The sequence below is a fragment of the Siphateles boraxobius genome, unplaced genomic scaffold, assembly GCF_051911475.1.
Source record: "Siphateles boraxobius isolate OS27281-9 unplaced genomic scaffold, OSU_SipBor_1 25, whole genome shotgun sequence".
Lineage (NCBI taxonomy): Eukaryota > Metazoa > Chordata > Actinopteri > Cypriniformes > Leuciscidae > Siphateles > Siphateles boraxobius.
In genome coordinates this window covers 16548255-16571135 of record NW_027508866.1, presented here as the reverse complement: position 1 = coordinate 16571135, position 22881 = coordinate 16548255, and the positions used below count along the sequence as shown (strand labels likewise).

Below are 22881 nucleotides of genomic sequence, written 5' to 3'. Positions count from 1 at the left end.
AATATAGCCTATAAATCAATAGTCAATCAATGTCAAATTGTCAATACATTGCTTTCTATCTTGCATAATTAGTGCAGTTGTTTAGAGTTTTTAACTACACTGAGACTAGATCATCAGTTTCTTGTTTTATAAATGTGACTTTGATTGGGAGTGCCATCATTCACGTGCATGTATTGTACAGTATGTCTTGTCTCCACATATTTCTGCTTGAAAAATGCGAGTTTCATTTCGTGCACGCGCATATGAACGCACGATAACACAAGTTTACCTGATTGTTGTTCCCACAATTCACTCTCATGGGTTTTTTCTTCTTCCTCTTTTCGTGACCAGAAGGATAGTTTCGCTTCATTTTGTCATGGATGTTGTACACATTAACTGACACGCTATGACACGAGATGGAGGCGGGGCCTTAAGTAATTTGTGGGGTCTTACGCACCGGTCGCGTGCAGCGCTGCAGCCACGTAAACAGTTTGCCCTTCCCTTACTGACTTTCAAGTTCGGTGCACGAATGGAAGTGAATGAGGCTTTGCGATTTAAAAAAAAATAAAATAAAAAATGTATCTAGGCCTATGTGAAATTCTGCAGCCATTGTACGATTTTTTTTTTCTCGGAAGGGCAACTTGAGTCGAGAAGGGCATATGGGCAGTTGCCCGGGCAACCTGAGCAACCCCCCTGTGCACGTCCCTGGCAGAACCCACTTGTGTTTCTTGACGGTTTATCAGCATTTGGCCCCGCAGTAGCCTACCTTCCTATCATGTCCGAATCGAGCTCTTCCCGTTTGATGAAGAATCTTTCGTCCGTCAGAATCAGGAATATTTGCCGCAATCCTCTGGTGTTATCTCGCGGGCGTCAGGCCAAACAAACGGGTCCTCGCCACCGCGGGCGAAACATCCGCAATCTACTTCCGCGTATTTCTTTAAACCGGAGCTTTCAATAATTCCTGCCATAGAGAAATGGACAATAAGGCCATGCCGCCCTCTTCACACGAAGGAACGGGCCTTCCTCCAAGGCCAGGCCGCCGCAGCAGGCCCTAAGTAAGCCGCGCTGCAGATTCAGTCCCGACCAGTCCACACTCTCAACGTCTGCCGGGTCAACTCCGTGAGTGCTCAGCTCAAAACCTTTTCGTTTCCGTCCCCGGTTGAACTTCGCATCGCTTCAGTTGTTGAATCACGAGCCAGTTATGCTATCTGGATACTCATTTTTGATCGGGGAACACTCGCTTTAAATCATTTCTGTACAAATGATTTGCCGTCATTAACGCGATGCTTCCTCGTGGCATAAACTCACACGTAAACAGTAGGTCTCACATTACGTGCATATTGCACACAGAATAATCAAGAACCTATCACTAACACTGTCCTGCAATGTATATACAAAAATCGCTTAGAAACTTAAAGTTATAGCGTAAATGTATTTTTATTTAATTTTTTGAAGTAGCCTAATTTAAAACCACTGCTTCACTATTGTTTTTCTGATTCATAACGAACAAATCGGCAGGGAATGTGACCCATAGCCATAGAAATAATTAAAATAAACTCATGTTGACGTTCCTGTTTGATGATCATCCAACATCAAACAATGATTACTGAATCAAACCGATGGGTCAGAGGTGAATATATGCAGGTTCTAAAACGTTTTAGTCTTATGTAAGCAGTCTAAACTGTTCTGAACGCGGACTGCTATCTTTGCTCGGCCACTTAAACTTCAGATGCGCATAATCCTACAAGGATTAATCTCTCACCTCCTCTTCCTCGCGTCTGATTAACGTGCAAGAAGACTAGCATCGGTCTGCCAGGCCCCAATCTCCTCCTCCCTTCACTCAGCCTCACACCACACGCTTAATTTCTCCAGGTAAGTTTCTCCACTGCCACAGCAGTAATGTCTCCTCTGCTCCCGCTGGAGCTCTGTTTCTCTGGCTAATTTTCTCCACTGCCCCAGCAGTGATGTCTCCTCTGCTCCCGCTGGAGCTCTGTTTCTCTGGCTAATTTTCTCCACTGCCGCAGCAGTGATGTCTCCTCTGCTCCCGCTGGAGCTCTGTTTCTCTGGCTAATTTTCTCCACTGCCGCAGCAGTGATGTCTCCTCTGCTCCCACAGGAGCTCTGTTTCTCTGGCTAATTTTCTCCACTGCCACAGCAGTGATATCTCCTCTGCTCCCACAGGAGCTCTGTTTCTCTGGCTAATTTTCTCCACTGCCACAGCAGTGATGTCTCCTCTGTTCCAACAGGAGCTCTGTTTCTCTGGCTAATTTTCTCCACTGCCACAGCAGTGATGTCTCCTCTGCTCCCGCAGGAGCTCTGTTTCTCTGGCTAATTTTCTCCACTGCCACAGCAGTGATGTCTCCTCTGGTCCCGCAGGAGCTCTGTTTCTCTGGCTAATTTTCTCCACTGCCACAGCAGTGATGTCTCCTCTGCTCGCACAGGAGCTCTTTCTCTGGCTAATTTTCTCCACTGCCACAGCAGTGATGTCTCCTCTGCTCCCGCAGGAGCTCTGTTTCTCTGACTAATTTTCTCCACTGCCACAGCAGTGATGTCTCCTCTGCTCCAGCAGGAGCTCTGTTTCTCTGGCTAATTTTCTCCACTGCCACAGCAGTGATGTCTCCTCTGCTCCCACAGGAGCTCTTTCTCTGGCTAATTTTCTCCACTGCCACAGCAGTGATGTCTCCTCTGCTCCCGCAGGAGCTCAATTTCTCCAGGTAAGTTTCTCCACTGCCACAGCAGTGATGTCTCCTCCGCTCCCGCAGGAGCTCTGTTTCTCTGGCTAATGTTATCCACTGCCACAGCAGTGATGTCTCCTCTGCTCCCGCAGGAGCTCTGTTTCTCTGGCTAATTTTCTCCCGCAGGAGCCCTGTTTCTCTGGCTAATGTTCTCCACTGCCACAGCAGTGATGTCTCCTCTGCTCCCGCAGGAGCTCAATTTCTGGCTAATTTTTCTCCACTGCCGCAGCAGTGATGTCTACTCTGCTCCCGCAGGAGCTCTATTTCTCTGGCTAATTTTCTACACTGCCCCAGCAGTGATGTCTTCTCTCCAGTACCTCACTATTCAGAATTGATATTCCAGTTAAAAAAAAAAACAAACAAAAAAAACCTAATTGATGATTTTCTCTGTCCAGCGCGCATTGGTCTCCCAGCGGACGTAGTATGCATCTGTTTCTTCTTTCTCTGTCCAGCAAGCATTGGTCTCCCAGCGGACGTAGCATGCATCTATCTCTACTCTTTTCCATCCAGCGAGCTTTGGTCTCCCAGTGAATGTATTATGTACTTGTGCTGCGTTCTATTATTTATGCGTGTCGGAGTTCCGATTAGGAAGACAGACGTTGCCTAGCAACACGCCCCCTTTCCTCAGATTTCCCAGCTCGGTAGTCAGACAACCGTGAGGACACTGAGCAAGAATTCCGATACGGAATCCAAGATGGCTGCGCCCTGTGTGACTTGTATGAATTGTTTTCATTGTTTTGGACCGCTTTGGTTGTTTAAATTACGATCTTAATCACTCGTATTACTGCGATACCTTACTGCGTCGGTATCACTGCCTGTGGGTATGGGAATCGGCCTTGTTCTGAGTGCAATATTGAACGAAACCTTGTTTCAAACGGGTGTTACTAACGTGGCTAGCGTTGCTAACAGAAGATAACTAAAACATGAAATAAAGTGAGAATTTAGAAGTTCAAACGGCTGCGTTTTGATAAGCGCCTGGTACTCGGCCAGTTCTACCATAGCAACAGCTTTCTGGGTGGCGTCTATGTTTTTCTCCGACGCGCAAAACATACCAGAATACTTGAAGCGTAGAAGTGACGTCATATACGAGGGCCGAATCGGTTCGTTGATAAAAAATCGGTTCGTTGACAAAAACCGGTTCGTTGACATAATAGAACGCAGTGTTATCTCTACTCTCTCCCATCCAGCGAGCATGGGTCTCCCAGCGGACGTACTATGTAATGTAGGATTACAAATTTATTAAAATGTTAATTTAGGTTCCAATACTATAGTATATAAACTGAGAAAGTTTATTAGTGTGAATTTTTATAACTAAGATAAATGTCACAAACCTGCCTGTTCCTGTCTGTCCTGATCTCTCTATTGTAAGTTAAATTGATCAGAGCACTGAGAATATCACCTTTTGTCGTTGAATGGTCTGGCTGATTAGATTAGTTTCTATGCATTCGAATCACACTGTTAATGCCGATGAGATCAGGGCTGGGGAGTTTCAGGTAGCAGGGCGGACTCCTGTGCCTCATTTACATTCCCCCTTGAAAGATATATAAACTACAATGTATTTTGCCTTAGTCAGATCTTGGACGAAACAGACTACAGCAATAAAAAAACCTGCTTGAAAGATATCCCAACGTCTCCTGGTCTTCGCATCTGAGTTCCTACACTTTAGAAGAAAGTTCACTACAGTACTTATCTCTACTCTATCCCGTCCAGCGAGCATGGGTCTCCCAGCAGACACTGCATGTATCTATCTCTTCCCACTACCTCTGTCCAGCAAGCATTGGTCTCTCAGCGGACAGCATGTATCTTCCTTTTTCATATTTCTGTCCAGCGAGCATTGGTCTCTCAGCGGACTCGACAAGTATCTATCTTTCCTGCCCAGCCAGCATTTTAAAATTCATTCCACCTCGCATGTGGCCGGTAGAGCCCAATATCCTGACGCCATCGAGCCGCTCACGTCAGAAGCTACATGGGCCCTCCCGGTCAGCCGTTTTTCGATTCCCGCTTCACTCACCCATTAACGCCACGGAGATATACTTTATCAAGCGATCAAGCTTATTGAAAAGCCAGCCCGCCAAATTCGCTGCATCTTTGGGGGGTCTATAGTCTGGCGGCTGTCCTTTTGCTCTTTTGCTTTTTGGGGGGCGTATTCTGGGTTCGGGCAGAAATTCTGAGCTCGGAGCCCTCCACCCGGACAGCACGCCAAGTACGCATAACCTTTACCAAAATAATTATATGTAGATGAGAACTCGTGAAATGATGTTTTATTAACAAGGTTTGGGAGGAACAGGTGCAGATAATTAACCCAATCAGCACAAGTGGAGATCATTCAGTAATCGACTCAGGACAAGATAAATAACAGCAGAACCCACTTGTGTTTCTTGACGGTTTATCAGCATCCCACCTCCACCCCATCTCCTCACTTTTAGTTCCATCTCTAGTTCCATCTTCTCTTACCAACAGGGGGAGTACTCTGGGTTCGGGCAGAAATTACGAGCTCGGAGCCCTCCACCCTGACAGCACGCCAAGTACGCATAACCTTTACCATAATAATTATATGTAGATGTGAACTCGTGAAACATACTTTATTAAGATAAACCAAACAAACCAAAATACCGCCAGCAGCCCCTCGCGGACGACTGCTGGCTAGGCCTACCGAAAATAAACGTAACTGCCAGCAGCCCCTCGCGGACGACTGCAGGCTAAAATAAAATACAAAAACACAACTAAAATAAAGGCCTGTTCCTCTCTCGATCATCAAAGTCGTCGCTCCTCCTTTATGCTCCCGCTCCTCCGTGAGAGATGCGAGATGGTGTGCTTCACAGGTGTTGCTCATTAGCAATCGCACCACCGGCCTCGCGCAGTTCTCTCACGTCCCTCGGCCGTCCTGTTCGCCACAAATTTGTCTTTCATTTTTTCCATTTCACTACCCTCCATCTCACGTTTTTCCAATGCAACCATCCCTGATGCTGTCCTACTGAACTGGATATGCAATTTCGTAAATGGTCAGTGTTACAAGCATTTATATATGAAAGTGACATGTAAAGGTCCTTCCACACTGAGTCCAAAATTCTTGTCCGACATTTTGAATTATTAAGAATGTTCTACACTAAATACATTTGAAAATATCAAAAACTAAAATGCAGAAAATGATAAAAAGCCAAAAGGCTATATCCTGCCAGTTCACCTTCAAGAGAACACGTGTGTGTGTGTGTGTGTGTGTGTGTGTGTGTGTGTGTGTGTGTGTGTGTGTGTGTGTGTGTGTGTGTGTGTGTGTTGTCAGATTCCTATCCAGCTCTCTGATTTTCTGATTGATGGTCTCGTCTCCTCCAAACAGACATGAAGGCGAAAGAAGAGGGGCTCGAGCAACTGCCAGTGGACTAAGGAGGAAAAACAGATACGTGCTTTTGCTTTGTTCAAAGGTAAAATTCGTAAATAATGAAGAGGCAGATCCAGCAGCTAATCTGAATTTGAGCGAAATGTGCATTTTCAGCAGCGCGCGGTAATTGTTAGGCTACTCGCGTTTGCATGTGTTGAATAACAACGGGTGCTTTGAGCAGCTGTGTTGATACTCACCACACACACCCTTTTGATTGTGTAATGTGTGTAAAGGGTGTCTTGGATGCAAATATAATATTCTCTGTTAATTAGATGAACCTTAATGACAAAGTTTCTTCCCCCACATCAATGTCTAAATTTATTTGAAAGATCTGCAGGTAATTGTCATGCATAACTAGTCATGGTTACAAATGGGTTTACAGGCTAACTATATAAAGAAACACTCTCTGGGCAGTTGTTTTGCAATTAAACCACAATTACCATGTAGAGTGGTGATTGATTGGGTGGCCGCACTGTATAACAGGCAGCAAGGTAGTTTAATGCCCTGAACGTTATTAGACCTATTTCAGGAATCACTGGGGTGTATTGCTATGGGAGTAAAAACAGCCTTCTAAATGTATGTCAATTAGAAAACAACTTGCGGACTAACATGACCTTTATGCTTAAGCAAACATCATTCTAAGATAATTGTTATATCAAGACTATATTTATACTGATATTAATACAGCATATAGACATTGGCTAACTGTAGAATACATTATTCTGGATATAGCCTACATTATTACATGACTATCTCAAAAAAAAAAAAAAACCTGTTCAGTCAGATTCAAGAGCTGTGCAATAAGGAGCTGGTGCTTATTCAATTTATTTTTAATTAAACAGGACCACAGTGTTTTGCGCTTTGACAAAATTCTTAATTTATTTTTGGTGTCCACTAAAGTGGGTTTTGCAATACAATAATTTTACATTATTGCAGCATCTCTCTTCCCATTCTATCAGTGATGATGCCCTGTTTAGTTCCTGTCTCTATGAAACCCCTCCTTCTGAAAGCGCAATGTGCTCTGATTGGTTGGCTAGACCAGTGTGTTGTGTTTGGTTAACCGGTACAAACATATTTCTGAAAATTCATGCCCTATACGATAACCATAAGTTTCAACACACTACTAACTAGTGCTGTTAAATGGATTAATCACGATTACCCCATCTAACATAAAAGTTTATATATATATATATATATATATATATAAATATATAAATGTGCGCGTGTCTCTTTCTATATACATATACACATACACACATATACACGCATATATAACACAGACACGTGTGCGCACACACACATATAATATAAATATAATAATATATGCACACGTATATTAAATAAACACAAACTTTATGTCGGATGTGAATAATCATTTTGACAGCACTACTAACGCAACTCAACCAGGTCTCGAACCTTTGTTTTGCGTATGCCTTATTTATTTAAATGAGGAATATTGTGACATTTTTCATGCTCAAACAGCAATATTTAACACACTAAAGAAAGTTGAAAATGTAAAAAAGCATAATAGATTCTCTTTAAAATCTCAATCAAAATACACAATTCTTATATATATATATATATATATATATATATATATATATATATATATATATATATATATATATATATATATATATATATATATATGTATATATATTACATAAGACTGTGGCAGTGTTTATTATAAATTATTTATCCATTCACATCATTATTTAAAAAAAAGAATTACGAGCTCAACGAGGACATGAATGGTTTTTACTCATTAAGTTAAACTCATGATAATGATATTTTCATACAATTTTAATTTCCTTCCATCCTGTATGATTTTCTGTGGAACACAAGAGGAGAAATGAAAATTGACACAACTGTAACAATAATAGTAAATTGTGAATAAGAGCTGCCAAGCTCAAAAAAGGACATAAATAAAATAAAATAATAGTTCTCTCACGAGATGTTCTCTCGTATTACGCAAGTTAGCTTACGCTACGGGTAAAGTCATCTTTTCTCGAGATATTGAAGCCAAAAATTATCCTTAATTTTGCATTTTTCAACGCAGTGCAGCAGCCAGCAGACCTAGAGCAGCTCTCCGCATCGCTGGACTCTGAGAGAAATTGCCGCCGTTGAAACCAGCGACCAGAAAGCAGAGGAAAGAGCCTGAGGAAGCCAGCCGTCTTCGCCGCCTTCAGCCTTCCGTGCCTGCTACGCCATCCGGCGACGAATATCCTTTTAATGCTATTGCTTTCTGTTAGTGTTCGCCGCTGCGACACTCACTTTCTTAAAAGAGCGTGAGGCGTTTTTCTAAAAATGCCTCGCATTTCCTGTGGCTCGTGCAGAGTCCCGCCTCTGGACCGTGCAAGAAGAAGCGCCGTTCACAGAAACGAGCGGAGCCTGAGGTCACACTGAAGAGCTCGCCGGATTACGTTACATCCCGCCAGCTTCTCTCTCTGCCTCTCCGCCCCTCCCGGACGCGCAGCTGCCGGCTTCGGCACTCACTGCCGCCGCCTCAGGGGACGGAGCTGAAGGAATGGACCCAGGTGACAGCTGTTCCATCCTGACATCGGACAGCGAGGAGTGGTCGAGTTCTTATCACTCCGCCTCCTCCTCGATCCAGGAAGGCTACAAAAGCTACTGCAGCGGTGTATTCGGCAGCTAACGAGCCGTTAATGCAACCCGCTCGCCTGCACACAACCGCAGTTGCTACGGCGACCCAGACAAATCTTTCAAAAGATGGTTGAGTCCCGCGGCGGCCGGACCACCATTGAAACATCTCGCCCTGTCAGTCCCCTTAGAAAGGCTACTGAAGCGACCTACTTTCTGCCCGCTCTGTCACACGGCCAAAACAGCCTCATATCGGTCAGGTTACAAATGTAAATTACGAGCCCGCTTACGAGCGCTCACGCTTACAAGTAAACCCCCTGGCGCTGCTCGCACATCACAAAGTTATCTCAAACCTTTCCCCGTTCAAGCAACCTGGACGTCACATGTGAAACAAGCAGCCTTCGCTGTCAGCGAGCTGCTGTATTCATGCACCGAGGGCGCGCGCATGGCTATGAATGTAAGTTACGTGCCCGCTTACGAGCGCTCACGCTTACTAATAAACGCCCAGCGTTGCTCACGCATCACAAAGTTATCTCAAACGTTCCCCGTTCAAAGCAATTGGGACGTCACATGTTAAACAGCCAGCCATAGCTGTCAGCGAGCCGCCGTATTCAGGCACTGAGGGTTTGCGCGCTACGCCCATACCTCCGGTTCAGTTTTCCGAGCCCACGTGTGGCGATCGTAACCTGGAGGAAATTCTGCCCGAGGCCATGAATGTAAGTTACGTGCCCGCTTACGAGCGCTCACGCTTACTAATAGACGCCCGGCGCTGCTCGCGCATCACAAAGAAGGGTATAATGTCTGGTTATCCGGCTCAGGCCGATGGTGTCATAAATTTAGAAAAGGTGCCCACATCTCAGTGTTCACCCCTACAAACAAACAATATCCCGTGTCTCTCGCTCTCACAGAGCCCACTCTCTTAAAGCTGGCAAATGCCGCTCGAGTGCTAGATGTAGAGAATGTGCCCACAAACCTGTGCTCACACCTACTCGCTGCCCGCTCTGTTACACGGCAACAGCCTCACAAGTTATGAATGTAGCGCATCTACTCCGTGCAGAAATAGCCAAATTGCTGTGCAAAGGGGCCATAGAACCAGTACCTCCTTCTCTGAGCATGTCAGGCTTTTACAGCCGTTATTTTTCTCGTACCCAAGAAGGATGGAGCTCTAAGACCTATCTTAGATCTGAGACATTTGAAAAAAGTTCTAATGAGACGGCCGTTCAAAATGCTCACGACCAGACAAATCCTCACGCAAATTCGCCCGAGGGACTGGTTTATCTCTCTCGATCTGAAAGATGCATACTTTCAGATCCCGATAGTCCCCCATCACAGGCCATTCTTGAGATTCGCCTTCGACGGTCGGGCATATCAATACACCGTCCTCCCGTTTGGCCTGTCTTTGGCACCCCGTACATTACGAAGTGCATGGATGCGGCTCTCGCCCCCTTGAGAGTGAAAGGGCTGCAAATTCTGAATATTTGGACGAGTGGCTGTTTTTAGCACAGTCAGAGATAGAACTGTTAGAAGTGCGACTGGTACCAGTGGGGAGTGACAATGGGGGCTGTCTCACACCGAAAGGTCATCTCGACGGACGCCTCAAAGTTAAGTTGGGGTGCCGTCTTCGAGGGCAGACCGGTCTTTGGCCTGTGGTCAGACCAAGAGAGACGCTTCCACATAAACTGTCTGGAAATGATAGCGGTCGAGAACAAGCTCAAACACTTCCTCCCGTTCATACAGGACCACCATGTGCTAGTCCGCTCGGACAACATGTCTGTGGTGTCCTACATAAACCGTCAGGGCGGTGTCAGATCCAGAAGCCTCTGCCATCTGACAGAACACCTTCTTGTATGGTCTCAGTACCTCCTGCGCTCGCTGAGAGCTGAGCATTTGCCAGGCCACTTGAACGACGGTCCAGACAAACTGTCCAGGAACTACATTCCCCCAGGGAAATGGTCCCTGCACCCCCAGACAGTCCAGTTACTGTGGCGCCTTTTCGGCAAAGCGAAAGTAGACCTGTTTGCGTTAAAAGACAACGCTCATTGCCCACTGTTCTTTTTTAAAAGAACGAGGATGCGCTGGCCAAAATCTGGCCCAGCCTCCCACTTTATGCTTTCCCTCCGGTCTCTCTGTTACGACAGGTAATCAAGAGGAGCAGGTAAAAACACCACTCGGTGCTCCTTATAGCCCCGTGCTGGGAGAATCAAACCTGGTTCCCGGAGCTGATGCGGCTGTCTCACACAGCCCCTGGGCCGATTCCGGTGAGGAGAGATCTCCTCTCTCAAGCCCGCGGCTCATTGTGGCATCCCCATCCAGAGCGCTGGTCTCTGCACGTATGGTTAATCAACGGATACCCGTTGTCCTGTCAGAAGAAGTTATGAACACGATTACGCAATCCAGAGCTCCCTCTACGAGGCGGCTTTATGCGTCTAAATGGTCGTTGTTCTCCAAATGGTGTGCTGATAGAGATCTAGACCCACGAACATGTGGGGTCCCGGGGTTGCTTGGCTTCCTTCAAGAGCTGTTGGACAAGGGCAGGTCCCCATCCACGCTTAAAATTGATGTGGCGGCCGTTGCAGTTTTCGCTGAGTCGACGCGCGGTCAGTCAGTAGGAAGAAACAAGTTCGTCATCCGCTTCCTTAGAGAAGCCAGACGGATGAATCCCCCACGACCCCCGTCGGTTCCCATATGGGATCTTTCATTGGTCCTGGAGGCCCTGAAAGCTTTCCCCTTTGAACCGATAGACTCCATGGACCTAAAGTACCTCTCGCTCAAAGCCATTTTCCTGACAGCTCTGTCATCAGTCAAACGTGTGGGGGATTTACATGCGCTATCTGTTAGCGCTGCGTGTCTTGAGTTCGGGCCACATGACTCTAAAGTCATCCTTAAACCAAGACATGGTTATGTCCCTAAAGTGTTGGGCACCCCCTTCAGAGCACAGGTCATTTCTGTTTCGGCTCTGCCAGCATCCGATGGTGAAGGTTATGTTAATCTCCTCTGCCCCGTCAGGGTGCTGAGGGCTTATATTACGTGCTCCGCCTCTTTCAGGCGTTCGGAACAGCTCTTTGTCTCGTTTGGTGGGCGCACCAAGGGTCTCGCCGCCTCGAAACAGGGCCTGTCCAGATGGATAGTGGAAGCTATTGCATCCGCTTATAAGTCTAAAGGTCTGCATTGGCCCTTGGGCATCGCTGGCCACCTGTTTCCCACTTATCTATGTTCCCCGGGAATCCCTGGGACTCATGAAGTGGAGGCTGGGCGCGCACGGCGTTGACAATGGGTTCCCGTAGCGTAAGCTAACCTACGCAATACGAGAGAACCTCTCGTAAGAGAATGTATTGCGTAACCCGACCGCAAAATCTTAATTTAGCAAAATCGCTAAATTAAGGATAATTTTTGGCTTCAATATCTCGAGAAAAGATGACTTTACCCGTAGTGTAAGCTAACCAACGCAATACTCGTTCCCTCTTCTAGAGAGAACCGAAGTTACGTATTTTCTGCTGATATTTCACCAGTCTCATCATCGTCTTCACTGCACACAGACAGGCTGTCACTCAGCACGCAGTCACATTGTTATGCAATGGACTGTCGTTGTGTGAGTCATTCAACTGTTCATTCAACTAACACGTTCAAAAACGCTTATTCATTAAAAGATAGATGCAATGAAACAAGCCAAGTTGTTAATTATTTTTAACTTTTTTTAACTTTGGTCTCCACTTTTCAAAGCTCAGCTGACCAGCAGTGCGTCACATGGATAACGCTGAAGCTGATGCTTCACTTATTAGAGACCAATGGCATTGATTCAAAGGATTTACCAAAGCTGCCACTGACGCCATTCATAAATACCCAGGATGATATGACAAATAGTTAGCTTTCCTTGGACACGGCAACCTTTTCACGAATATATATGACTTGACCTCAAAGACGAAGCCTCTGTACTAATCACCATGATAAACATGGCCTTGTTATTTTTAATTTAACATTCAATACACATGCACAAAGTTCAAAACAAGAAGGGTATAGCCTTATGAAAAAAGAAAACACGCGAAAATTGTGGTTGCTGCGGTTACTTGCATTCCTCTGCGGTTGGATTGTCAGTAGAGCCGTACTACAATATTGCGGTTATCGCGACAGCCCTACTCCTGAAGCCAAACGATACCTTTTTGTGTGAAATTTCAGTTGTAGTTTGTGAGGTACCCAGTGGCACCCCAAATACTGGGATGTGTAGGCTCACTGGCTTTAGTTGGTGGCAGTGGAAAATACGGTTACCAGAGCTCAATTGTTCCAAAAATAGAATAAACTTTATTGATATTTTAACCCAGAAGTCAAGAAAAAAATATCAAAAATAAATCAAAATAGCACAATGCTTCTAGCTTTCAACAATAGTACAGCAAACACTTTGTACATAGCCTCACAGCAAGCTAATACTCACCCTCCCTCTTCTTAATGCAGAATGAGGCCCTCTTAAATAGGCCAAAGCATTAAGCCAAATTGGCCTGTTCAGGACCAATTGGACCATACCAAAAATCAGGGTATTACTTTTAGCCTAAGGCCATAAATAATCTATAAACTAAGGAGAAAATAAACATTACATGAAAATAAAATAGTATCATCATATCACTATCATTTTATACAACATTTACACCACCTATTCACACCACCCATATACATACAAAACATTATTACAAACAAACACCCCTATGACCTATGCTCTGCACCCTCTGCCCTATGCCAAGGATAGATACCGCCCCTACAGCGGCGCGCGCATCCGCATAGGAGCAGTCGATCCGGACCGGGATGCAGGAAAGGCGTGAGTCGAAATATGTATGAATTCACCAGGATTTTAGCCAGAAACAGGGAGTAAATGGGACATGGACTAGTGGGTACCGCACTACATGTCATGGAGGTGGTAAAGTAGGAAGTTATAAGCAGCGACAAAATAGTTTTGAGTGTTGTGAATGAAATTGCGAACTAACCGCACTACAAACAAATCCACGCGAATGAGTTAATGGCGCATAGCCTCACGCCAGCCTTCTCTTTAAACATAACCCCCTCCCCCCGTGTTCATTAGCCATCCATACACCTTCACAAAATAACACAATTAGCCTAAGTAAGGCATCATTTTCATAAAGGAGCGTGCGGCTGTATGTGTGTGTGCAGATGCATATGCAAATGTCCAGCTCTCGCGTGTAAAGCCATTCACAGTCAATGCGGGAGTGCGTAACAGTGATAAGTGAGGTTCACTCTCTCTAGTTGTTAAAGCTAACAAATAGCTTGAAAAAACTTCCAAAATGGATAATTCATTTTGGGAACTTTACTGAGAGGTCAAAACAAGCTACAGTATATGGGTATATTTCTCACATTCAAGGATTATCAGCCTGTTTTCCTTTAACTATCAAATCTCAATATTTTTTTTGTGTTGAGCTTTGGTTTTGAAAGAGTTTGCTGCGGTAATGAGTAGCATAGCTATGGTTGAAATGGTGATCTTGCTGCTGTTGCTGCTGTTTTGTCTGGTCATTTGCAGATGCTAACATCCAGTGTGTCTCTCATGAACACAGCAACCTTCTAATCAAATAAACAGCAGAGAGGTTGAAAGGGTCTGCCGTGCTATTGGAGCAAAGAAATTGCTCCATTCCAGCTCTGCAGTAGACTGATGCCTGGCAGGATTAACTTTTGATGTGGTAAAACTTCAGCATTAAGTCATCTCTAGCTGTGATGATTCAGGCATTATTTACTCAAACTTGTGTGACTTTCGTACTTCTGTGGAAATTCGATTGAACAATCTTTTCATGCCTTTTCTGCACCTAAAATGAAAGTCGTATGGACACCCTTTTTGAGTCCATACAAACTCATGTGCTATATTTTCAAGACTTTAAAATAAGCCATAAAGTTTCGGAACACCATGACTAAATGTTAATTTTTGGATGAGCTGTTTCATTAATGATTAAAGGTATAGTTCACCCAAAAATGAAAATTCTGTCATTAATTAGTCAAGTCAAGTCATCCTCATTTATATAGCGCTTTTAACAATGTAGATTGTTTCAAAGCAGCTTTACAGAGATAAACATATAATTTAAGGTAACAGAGATTGGTTTAGTTTTATAGTGGTTCTTGAAAAATGTTTTTTTTCCAGCTAAAGTTAGTTTTGATTGATTCACTTCCGTCTAAATGATAGTTTGTTATTAAATTAGGGGCCGCTCAGACGACACCGTTCTCTCTAAACAGACTTTAAACACGAACCTGTGATAGACGCTGATGGCGTTCACACGCGCATTAAGAATTGATTCTATAGTTATGTGCGTTTGAATATATGTGCCGCAGGTTTGTAATTCCTTACAAACCATGCCTAAACAAACTACTTGTCTTGTCTATAAATTTTGATGCAGAATTTTATTTTATCTTATCACTTCGGGTAGGTACGCGAACCAAAAAAAAATCCACAACGCTTTATCTGTAGAGTGGTATAGGGATCCACCATAAGGAGAGGCAAGTTGGCACTTCAGCACTGCATTGTCATCTGGAAACGGCCTGGATCCGCCAGGCTGCGGGAAAACCTCGGGATAAAAAAAGACACTAAAATTAGCGTAGATGCCATTCTTCTTATGATGTAACGAGTAAATCAGGATTTAAGGACGTGTTCCCAGTTCCGGCTGACCTAATCTAAGCAGCCTAATGTTGAATTATAGAAGTCTATAGAGTGTTATGTGAATGCTAGGTCAAAGAGATGTGTTTTTAGTCTAGCTTTGAACTGACAGACTGTGTCTGCTTCCCGGACAATGTTAGGAAGATTGTTCCAAAGTTTTGGTGCTAAATAGGAAAAGGATCTACCGCCAGCAGTCGATTTAGATATTCTAGGTATTATCAACTGGCCAGAACTTTGAGATCGCAATAGACGTGAAGGACTATAATCCATTAAGAGCTCGCTCAAGTACTGGGGAGCTAAACCATTTAGTGCTTTGTAAGTAATCAGCAATATTTAAAAATTTATACGATGTTTAATAGGGAGCCAATGCAGTGTTGACAGAACCGGGCTAATATGGTCTTACTTCCTGGTTCTGGTAAGAACTCTAGCGGCTGCGTTTTTAACTAGCTGTAGTTTATTTATTAAGCGTGCAGGGCAACCAGCCAGTAGAGCATTACAATAATCTAGCCTTGATGTCATGAACGCATGAACTAGTTGTTCCGCATTTGTCAATGAGAGCATATGACGTAATTTAGATATATTCTTAAGATGGAAAAATGCAGTTTTACAGATACTAGACACGTGACTTTCAAATGAAAGATTGGTATCAAAGAGCACACCCAGGTTCCTAACTGACGACGAAGACTTAACAGAGCAGCCATCAAGTGTTAAACAGTATTCTAGGTCATTGCGTGTGGAAGTTTTTTGTCCAATAATTAGAATCTCTGTTTTTTCAGAATTTAGTAGTAGGAAATTACTAGTCATCCATTTTTTTATATCAACTATGCATTCCGATAATTGTGTGAATTGGTGAGTTTCGTTAGGTTTGGAAGAAATATAGAGCTGAGTATCATCAGCATAACAGTGAAAGCTAATTCCATGTTTCCTAATGATGTCTCCTAAAGGTAGCATGTACAGAGTGAAAAGCAGCGGTCCGAGAACTGAGCCTTGTGGTACGCCATACTGAACTTGTGACCCGATAAAACATCTCTTCATTTACTGCTACAGACTGATAGCGGTCAGATAAATATGATTTAAACCATGCTAATGCAATTCCACTAATGCCAACATAGTTTTTTAGTCTATTTAAGAGAATGTTGTGGTCAATGGTGTCAAATGCAGCACTAAGATCAAGTAACACTAATAGAGAGATACAACCACGATCGGATGATACGAGCAAATCATTTGTGACTCTAATGAGAGCTGTCTCAGTGCTATGGTGCGGTCTAAATCCTGACTGGAAATCCTCGCAGATAGCATTTCCTTCAAGAAAGGAACACAGTTGTGAGGATACTGCTTTTTCTAATATCTTTGATAGAAAAGGTAGATTTGAGATCGGCCTGTAATTGACTAATTCTGTAGGATCAAGTTGCGTTTTTTTAACAAGTGGTTTAATCATAGCCAGCTTAAAGGTTTTTGGTATGTATCCTAGAGACAAAGACGAATTAATGATGTTAAGAAGAGGATCTATGACTTCTGGAAGCATCTCTTTCAATAGTTTAGTCGGTATAGGGTCTAACATACATGTTATCGATTTAGATGAATTAACGAGTTTGCAAAATTCTTCCTCTCCTATGGCAATGAATGAATCAAATTTTATCTCAGGGAGACTATAATGCACTCCCTGATGTGATGCTGTAGTAGACGGTTGCATAGTTATAATTTTGTCCCTAATATTATCAATCTTATAGGTGTAGAAGTTCATAAAGTCATTACTGCTGTGTTTCTTGGAAACTTCTGGGCTTGAAGTTTTCTTTTTCGTTAGTGTAGCCACTTTTTCAAATAAATACCTAGGATTATGTTTATTTTCTTCTAATAGGGTTGAAAAATAAGCAGATCTAGCAGCTTTTAAAGCCTCTCTGTAAGCAATCGAGCTCTCCTTCCAATTACTCACCCTATAGTCGTTCCAAACCCACTAGACTTTCAATCGTCTTTGGAACACAAATATATATATATTTTTTATGAAATCTGAGATCTTTCTGTCCCACCATTTGCAGCTACTTTGACGCTTCCAAAAGCTTAAGAGATCATAAAACTAATTCATATGAATTGAGCGTCTTAGTCCAATTTTTCTGAAGAGACTTGATCGCTTTATATGATGAACAGATTAATTTAGGCTTTTATTCACATTTAAATATTGATCAGTGAACATAAACAGCTCAACCAGACCTGCTTGACGCACGAGAACAAACCTCATTGGTTCTTGCGGAAGCTCAAACGTGCTGCGTAACACGAGAATGAAACTCATTGGTTCTTGCGGAAGCTCAAACGTGCTGCGTAACACGAGAATGAAACTCATTGGTTCTTGCGGAAGCTCAAACATGCTGCGTAACATGAGAATGAACTTCATTGGTTCTTGCGGAATCTCAAACATGCTGCGTAACAGAATGAATCTCATTAATTCTTGCAGAAGCTCAAATGTGCTGCGTAACACAAAAAAATGAACCTCAGAATGAACCTCATTGGTTCTTGCGAAAACTCAAACATGCTGCATAACACACTAGAGAATGAACCTCATTGGTTTTTGTTTAAACCAATCCAAGCTCAGACGTGCTGCATAACATGAGAATAAACCTCATTGGTTCTTGCGGAAGCTCAAATGTGCTGCATAACACGAGAATAAACCTCATTGGTTCTTGCGGAAGCTCAAATGTCTGCTTAACACGAGAATAAACCTTATTGGTTCTCCCACGTCAAGCAAACATGCTTGAGCTTCCATTTACCAAAACTGATGTGTGAGTTGATGAATGTTTATATGTGAATAAAAGCTTAAATTCAATCTGTTCATCATATAAAGCGATCGTGTCTCTTCAGAAAAATTTGGACTAAACCACTCAATTCATATGGATTAGTTTTACAATCTCTTTATGAACTTGTTGAAGCGTCAAAGTGGTAATTGTGTAGCAGTCTATGGAGGGATAGAAAGGTTTCAAATTTCATCAAAATTTGTGTTCTGAACATGAACGAAAGTCTTACAGGTTTGGGACAACATGATGGTGTAATTTTTGGGTGAACTAACCCTTTAACATACCCTGTTCAGCTGAAAATGTTTAACCTTATTAGTATACATTTATTCTTATTCAGCTTAATATAACAAGTTTAGAGTGCCTGCAACATTTCACAGAAATCTAAGTTCTTATAGCATTTAGCTCATCATCTTAAAGTGTCATCAAACCCCCCTATTTTAGCCTGGTTGTTCACACCTCAGAGTTGAAAAAGTCTCAAGAAATGGGTGTGTAAAGCTGTGGAAACGTGAGAGTGTAGAGGGTGGGTAGAGGAGAGAAAACCACCTAATAAAACACAGACCTCTAGTACACTCATTATACAGACACATGCATTTTAAAATATGAAGCAAACATACAAAAAAACGAGTTGAAGGCACTTTCATTTGCATATATATATATATATATATATATATATATATATATATATATATATATATATATATATATATATATATATTTCATTTGAATAAGACGTGATTAAAGTCGTTCATGACCCTTTAAATGCTGTTGAGATATCAGGAATGTAAAATTACTTAAGGAGATGCCTTCTCTACTAGCATGAACAATCGTTGTTATTACAGAAAGTGTTCATGTGGCACTGCCTTCATACTCTTAAAACTGATGTAAGAGCAATTGACATACACACAAAAAAGAAACCGTCAGGCTTCACAACATGTTGATTTAAGGATGTGAACTTTTTCACTGCTTCTCATTTTTTCTGTACAATGAAAGTCAATGGTGATCACAGCTGTCAAACTAAATTAAGGATCTCAGTGAAAACCAACTTAAACTTCAGTCTGTGCCCCACAAAATGCTGTTAAATGCCTTTTAGAAGGGTTCAAATATATATTTTACGAGACATGGACTACATTTGTTATACATAAATGGTTATTTGGGGCTTTGAAGTTGGTCCCCATTAACTTTCAAGGAACATCTCATATATTCAAAAAAAATCTCTCCTTTTGTGTTTGTGATTAATTAATCAGCTGAAAGTCCTGAGTATGTGTAATAGTTAAAATCACAGAGAAATCAAAATGGATAAATCTTATTTTTTTATTGGTTATGTTGCAGTATTGATTATAAATGATTTATCCATGCACATCATTATTATTATTTTTTTCATGTTCTCGTAATCTAATCAAAATAACTTCCCCTTCCTCTTGCAGCAACATCTTTTCTATTTTCTAATGACGTGTTTATTGGTGTGAGGGCAGGACAAGCTGTCACTCGCATGACATCACAGCCATACAATTCCCGGCCTACGCCTAAGTCCCGGCCTACAATTTTCTTATTGTTTGAGACTCTATTTCACTCAGATATACATCACAACTGGGAAGAAAAAACTATCACAACATCCGTTTCATGCCCACTTTAACTTTAGAATGGTTTTCTTTAATGTAGAAAAAAATGTTCTTTGCCAAAATAATGGTGTAGTAATAGCATCTAGCAGCAGAGGTTAACTGCCAATGCTAACCAGCCAAACCTTGACGACCTGCAGATCAGAAATAAAAACCAAATCCCAATCAAAGAAAGAAGAACTCCAGATCTGTAGATTTTCTTTTTTTAACACTCCTCTCCTCACAGGATAGTCTACCTTTTCAAGTTCTACAGAAGACATGAAATCTATACCAAGGTCGAGCTATTAAGAGATACTTAGAATGTGGGGAGTCAATATTTCAATAGTTTTAATCCTGTAGTGAATGTCACATGACATTGATACATACACATTTCAAAAGGCAAAAGATGGAAAAGAGAATGGTTCAGTCAACTGAATTTTTCCTCTTAAGCATTGAGAAGTAACCTAAATGTAACAAAATGGCTGACCAATATACAGACACTTCTATTCAGTTGTACCATGAGTTTAACATTTACATTTTACATTTATTCATTTAGCTGACGCTTTTATCCAAAGCGACTTACAATTGCTATATTTCAGAGGTCGCACGCCTCTGGAGCAACTAGGGGTTAAGTGTCTTGCTTAGGGACACTTGCAGAGAACCCGGGTCTCTCACACCAAAGGCATGTGTCTTATCCACTGCGCCATCACCACCCGAGTTTAAGGTCAATATCATAGGAATCATAGTTCCCTTCATTATTTTTAGAAGAAGCTTTTTTACAAGCCATTTTCTAAAAGAAAAAAAAAAACTTATGTGGCTGTATATTGTGTTAGTTCGCAATACACTAAGCAATGGACTCAAAAATGCAATTTTCTGCCTTTGTGAGTCTGTGATCTATTATGCGAAGGCTCACAAAGATGTAACACGTGTGCGAGAAACTACTTCAATAATAAATGATTTAACAACTCTGATCATAGATCACACTAAACAAGACATTCTTAGTTAGAATAGGTTTTCTGATTGAGACATCAGATAAATTGTCCAGGCCTTCCTCTTGGATTGTTTCTTTTTTCATCGTCATTTTTCATTCATGCTAAGATTAGACAGCCTCAATGTGATTATCTATAAAGCGCTTCACCAGGCTGAAATAATACATGAGTCAACTCATTGTGCCTCTTGTTGGGGTCAATTAGCTTCTCACTGACCCCAAAATTATGTTGATAACACATGCCTCTCTTTGAGGTCAGTTTTTTTTGGTTTTGTTTTCTCATTTAAATGTTAATTTGATTTTTGTTGGTAATTTCCAGAACTGACATGGTCTTCTCCAATGGCGCTTTTCCACTGCATGGTACGGCTCAGTACGGTTCGGCTCGGTGCAGCACGGTTCGGCTTGCTTCGCTTTTCCATTGCGTGGTACGACTCGGCGTGACGCGGCACGGCTCGGTTCGCTTTAGCTCGGTTGCTTTTCCACTGCAGTTAGTACCGCTTCAAAGTGGGTGGGATTATGACTGATCGTTATAGTTTATCCGCTCCTCGGCAACCAACAAGAGGAACGTCTGCGCTTCTCGTCCACTGACCATGATTCAGCCATTTCTTTTTTGGAAGTTTTTTTTCTTCAAGCAAGTCAAGCAAGTAGTTTTAAAACAGGTGCTACAGCGGTGGCTGTTACTGGCTATTTAAATCTAGCGGGTTTGATGTCTCGCAAATACAATGCCGCTGGTAGTGACGATTCTGTCTGTCTGACCAATCAGTGATCTACAGTGCTTCACCGTCAAATTTTAGTATCGGTACGGTACGCTTGGAACCTCAACAGAGGTGGTACCATTTAAAGCGAGCCGTACCGTACCGTACCATGCAGTGGAAAAGCGCCAAAGCGTGCCGTACCGAACCTTACCGTACCATGCAATGGAAAAGCGCCACAAGACACCAAGAATTGAAAAGAGATTTTTAATAATGACAATGCTTCCCCTCCATTTACGATTTTTTCTAGTAATCTGGAAGGGGTTCTGATATGTATCTTTTTAAATACATCAACTCTGGATCCAAAAATATCTGCGTACAATCAAAAGGAGTGGATAGAAGTTTACGCACAAGCAGTGGTGTAAAATATTTGAGTAAATGTAATTAATTACTGTACTTATGTATCTTTTTGGCTGTTTGTACTTTTACTTGGTGTGTAACGATATTCAAACCGAACCGAAAAACCGTGATACACCACTCACGGTACGTATAGCAATACACTCATGGCGCACCAAACGCGCCCCGCCCCCTGCTGCCTCGGCCAGCCCTGGCTCATTGGACCCTAATTAGACCTTGTGTCTTATGAACATGACGAATACAGCGTTGTAGCTTAACCTCCAATAATTGTTTAAGCTCTGCGTTTTGTTACTTTTGATAATAAACAAAGTGTCATTTTTCAAATTCTGCCCATTTTATCATGAAATTCAAATGAAAAATGCTGTTTTTACACTTTGATGTGGTGCGACAGATCACTGCATAGGCGCCTTTTATATTTTGATTATTCAATTTCTGTGGTATTTTTACTTAATTCCTACTGTTAGACCAACCTGAAAAATTCTAATGTGTTTATTCATTCTTGTTTTATTACTGCCTATTGCAACAAATTACCTCATAAAAACACAAATAGATTGAGTGAGCAAACATTTTGGTGAGATAATTGTAATTTATTTTTAAAAGTATTAAAATGATTGGAAAGGATGAGTTTGGAGATTTCTCTTTTGGTATCGTGACATCCCTATTTGGAATGATCTGATGCATTCTGATATGTAAAGGCGGTCTCTGTGGATTTTAGAGGGATGTTCGTACTGTGTTTAAGAGTTCACTCAGAGGTCTTTTTCAAAAAAGGAAGAATGTCTGTTTTAAGTCTGTGTCTTAGGGATCAAACCATCTTTGGCTTTATCTCATGAATTGGGAGACTCATGATGTTCCACCTCCGAAACCAATCCATCTTTTTAAAACTGCCTAACATTGACATCTTAAGTGTCCGATCTCTAGTTGGGACCATAACTTACAAGCTTTCGTTGTCCTATGTGTAGAAGAGTCAGTTTGTTTTTAGACTGAGTGGCACCCAATTGACAGGTCTCTTATGTATGGAGTTAATTTGGACTTGAGTTGATTTGGACTCTCTGGAATTCTTACCATTCCCAGAATTG

The 22881-nt window shown here is 42.2% G+C and overlaps 1 long non-coding RNA gene across 4 annotated transcripts in view; it reads left to right on the top strand.

Annotated features, from left to right (window-relative positions):
• The window catches only part of LOC143750108 (uncharacterized), a 204810-nt gene that overhangs the window by 10975 nt on the left and 170954 nt on the right, over positions 1 to 22881 (top strand). For all 4 annotated transcript variants that reach the window (XR_013207114.1, XR_013207113.1, XR_013207111.1 and 1 more), the window contains exon 2: positions 6048 to 6132. This is a non-coding gene — a long non-coding RNA (uncharacterized LOC143750108). The remainder of the gene's footprint in view (positions 1 to 6047; positions 6133 to 22881) is intronic.